This window comes from Oryctolagus cuniculus, chromosome 11 (genome assembly GCF_964237555.1).
Source record: "Oryctolagus cuniculus chromosome 11, mOryCun1.1, whole genome shotgun sequence".
Lineage (NCBI taxonomy): Eukaryota > Metazoa > Chordata > Mammalia > Lagomorpha > Leporidae > Oryctolagus > Oryctolagus cuniculus.
Genome location: NC_091442.1, coordinates 49,526,994 through 49,531,905, shown reverse-complemented (window position 1 = coordinate 49,531,905; position 4,912 = coordinate 49,526,994).

Sequence of the window (4,912 nt, the reverse complement as noted above, 5' to 3'; positions counted from 1 at the left end):
TGTGACCACCATGGGAGTATGACCAACTGTGGCGAGTGTGACCAACCACAGGGCATGTGACCAACCATAGCAGTGTGACCAAACAAGGACTGTGGCCAACCATGGGGATTGTGACCAAACACTGAGAGTGGGAGCCTCTACTGGTAGTGCAACCAACCAAAAAGAGTGTGACCAAACACAGGGAGTGTGACCACCCATGGCGAGTGTGACCAACCACAGAGCATGTGACCACCATTTAGAGTATGACCAACCATGGCGAGTGTGCCCATCTACAGGGTATTTGACAACAATGGGGTATGACCAAACAGGGGCTGTGGCCAACCATGGGGAGTGTAACCAAACACTAGAGTGGGAGCCACTACTGGGGTTGCAACCAACCACACGGAGTGTGACCAATCATGGCGAGTGTGACCAACAACAGGCGTGTGACTACCCATGGGGAATGTGACCAACCACGGTGAGTGTGACTAAGCATGGGAAGTCTGACCAATCACGGGGAGGGTGACCAACCATGGCGAGTGTGACCAACCACAGAGCATGTGACCACCATGGGGAGTGTGACCAACCACAGGGCATGTGACCACCATGGGGAGTACAACCTACCATGGTGAGTGTGACCTACTAGAGGGCGTTCAACCACCATAGGAATGTGGTGTGACCCACCAGGAGGGTGTGACCAAACAGGGACTGTGGCCAACAATGGGGAGTGTGACCAAACATGGAGCATGAGTATCTACTAGGACTGTGACCAACCACAGGGAGTGTGACCACCCATGGGGAGTGTGACCAACCACAGAGCATGTGACCACCATGGTGAGTCTGACCAACTGTGGTGAGTCTGACCAACCACAGGGTGTGTGACAACAAAGGGGGTATGACCAAACAGGGGCTGTGTCCAACCATGGGGAGTGTGACCCAACACTGAGAGTGATCCACTACTGGGAGTGTGACCAACCGTGGCAATGTGACCAACCACAGAGCATACCCTCCATGGCGAGTGTGACCAACAACAGGGCATACCCTTCATGGTGAGTGTGACCAACCGTGGTGATGTGACCAACAACAGGGCGTGTGACCATCAAGGGGAGTGTGACGATGACGAGTGTGACCAACAAAGGAGGGTGTGAACACTACCAGGGGTTGACCAATTACGGACAATATGACAAACCATGGGGAGTGTGACCACATCAGGGTGTGTGACCAACCAGGGGTGTGTGACCAAACAGGGACTGTGGCCACCCATGGGGTGTGTGACCAAACACTGAGAGTGTGAGCCACTACTGGGAGTTTGACCAACCACAGGGTGTGTGAAACAAGGAGGGTGTGACCAAACAGGGACTCTGGCCAACCATGGGGGATGTGACCAAACACTATGAGCGTGAGCAACTACTGGGAGCGAGACAAACCATGGTGTGTGTGACCAACCCCAAGCGTGTGACTACCCATGGGAATGTGACGAACAGTATGACCAACCGCAGGGCCTATGTCCACCATGAAGAATGTTATCAACTATGGTGAGTGTAAAAAAGATTGGGAAGTGTGACCAACCATGGGAGAGTGACCAGCCAAGGGGAGAGTGACCAACTACAGGGCATAAAACCAGACCACCATGGGGAGTGTGACCAACCATGGTGAGTGTGAACAACAACAGGGCATGTGTGCAAGCAGGAGGTGTGACCAAACACTGGAAGTGTGAGCCACTACTGGGAGTTTGACAACCATAGGGAGTGTGACCAACCATGGCGAGTATGACCAACCACAGGCATGTGAACACCCATGGTGAGTGTGACCAACCACAGAGGATTTGACCACCAATTTAGAGTATGACCAACCGTGGCGAGTGTGACCAACCATGGGGGTGTTACCAAACAGGGAGTGTGACCAAACACCGAGAGTGTGACCAACCACAGGGAGTGTGACCGACCATGGTGAATGGGACCAACCACAGGGAGTGTGATCAACCATAGTGTGACCAACCACAGGTGTGTACCACCCATGGTGAGTGTGACCAACCACAGAGCATGTGACCACCAATTTAGAGTATGACCAACCGTGGCGAGTGTGACCAATCAAAGGGCATATGACCAACCATGGGGGTGTTACCAAACAGGGAGTGTGACCAAACACTGAGAGTGTGACCAACCACAGGGAGTGTGACCAACCATAGTGTGACCCGACCCCATGGTGAGTGTGACCAACCACAGCGAGTGTGACCAAGCATGGGAAGTCTGACCAATCACATCGGGAGGGTGACCAACCATGGTGAGTGTGACCAACTGCAGAGCATGTGACCACCATGGGGAGTGTGGCCAACCACAGGGCATGTGACCATCAAGGGGAGTACAAACAACCATGGTGAGTGTGACCTACCAGAGGGCATTCACCACCATGGGAATGTGACCAACCACAGGGGTGTGACCCTCCAGGGGGGTGTGACCAAACAGGGACTGTGGCCAACCATGGGGAGTGTGACCAAACACTGAGAGTGAGCACTACTGGGAGTGCAACCAACCACAGGGAGTGTGACCACCCATGGTGAGTGTGATCACCACAGAGCATGTGACCAGCATGGGGAGTATGACCAACTGTGGCAAGTGTGACCAACCACAGGGCATGTGACCAACCAGGGGGGTGTGACCAAACATGGAGTATAACCAAACACTGAGAGTGTGAGCAACTACTGGGAGTGTGACAAACCATAGTGTATGTGACCAACCACAGACATGTGGCCACGATGGGGAGTATGACGAGTATCACCAAAAATGGAGGGTGTGAACACCACAAGGAGTTGACCCTTTATGGACAGTATGACCAACCATGGGGAGTGTGACCAACCACAGGGTGTGTGACCAACCAGGGGGTGTCACCAAACAGGGACTGTGGTATACCATGGGAGGTGTGACAAACACTGAGAGTGAGCAACTACTGGAAATGGGACCAACCACATACAGTGTGACCACCCACAGCGAGTGAAACCAACACAGAGCATGTGACCAGCATGGGGAGTATGACCAACCATGGCGATTGCGACCAACCACAGGGTGTGTGACCAACCAGGGTTGTATGACCAAACAGGGACTATGGCCAACCATGGAGAGTGTGACCAACCACAGGGCATGAGACCACCATGGGGATTGTGACCAACCATGGCAAGTGTGACCAACCACAGGCTTGTGACCACCCATGTGGAGTGTGACCAGTCACGGCAAGTATAAACAAACATGGGAAGTGTGACCAACCACGTGGAGAGTGACCAACCATGGGGAGTGTGGACAACCTCAGGGAGTGTGACCAACCATGGAGAGTGTGACCAACCACAGGGCAAGAGACCACCATGAGGATTGTGACCGACCTTGGTGAGTGTGACCAATCACAGGGCATGAGACCATCATGGGGAGTGCAACCAATCATGGCAAGTGTGACCTACCACAGGGCATGTGACCACCATGGGAATATGACCAACCAGGGGGGTGTGACCAAACAAGGGCTGCGGCCTACCATTGGGAGTGTGACCTATCACTGAGAGTGTGAACCACTAGCGGGAGTGTGACCAACCTCAGGGAGTATGACCAACCACAGAGTATGAGACCACCATGGGAAGTCTGAGCAATCACGGGGACAGTGACCAACCATGGCGAGTGTGACCAACCACAGAGCATGTGACCACCCTGGGGAGTGTGACCAACCGTAGTGATGTGACCAACAATGGAGGGTGTGAACACCACAAAGAGTTGACCAATTATGGACAGTATGACCAAGCATGGTGAGTGTGACCAACCACATGGTATATGACCAACCATGGGGAGAATGACCAACCATGGAGAGTGTGACCAACCATGGCGAGTGTGACCAACCACAGGGCATGAGACCACCATGGGGAGTGTGACCAACCACGGCGATGTGACCAACCACAGGGCATGTGACCATGATGGGGAGTGTGACCTACCATGATGAGTGTGACCAACAACAGAGGGTGTGAATACCACAAGGAGTTGATCAATTATGGACAATATGACAAACCATGGGGAGTGTGACCAACCACAGGGTGTGTGACCAACCAGGAGGGTGTCACCAAACATGGACTGTGGTCTACCATGGGGAGTGTTACTAAACACTGAAAGTGTGAGCTCTATTGGGAGTTTGACCAACCACAGGGAGTGTGACCACCCATGGGGATTGTGATGAACCATGGTGAGTGTGTCCAAGCATGGGAATTGTGACCAACCATGGGGAGAATGACCAACCATGTGAAGTGTTGACAACCTCAGGGAGTGTGACCAAGCATGGTGCGTGTGACCACCATGGGGATTGTGACCAACCATGGCGAGTGTTACCAACAACGGAGGTTATAAACACCACAAGGGTTGAACAATCATGGACAGTATGACCAACCATGGGGAGTGTGACCAACCACAAGGGGTGTGACCACCAACGTGGGTGTGACCCACTTAGGAAAGTATGACCAGCCACAGGGAATGTGACCAACCATGAGGGGTGTGACCAACCATAGGGAGCATGACCACCACCAGGAGTTGACCAACCACAGGGAGTGTAACCAAGCATGGGGAGAGTGACCAACCACTGGGAGTGTGACCAACCACAAGGAGTATGACCAACCACGGGGAGTGTGACCAGCCATGGGGAGTGTGACCAACCCCAGGGGAGTGTGACCTACCATGGGGGGTGTGAACAATCACAGGGAATGTAACCAACCACAGGGAGTGTGAACAACTATGGGCAGTGTGAACAACCATGGTCAGTGTGAACAACTATGGTGTGTGTGAAATCTGCCTCAATAGGCAGAAAATGGAGCAGTGAAAGATTAAAACTTTTAGAAGCCTTCACATAAATAAAAATTAAAGACAAAAATAGCACTAAGCACAAACACATGTGAGAGACCTCCCCAGCTTTC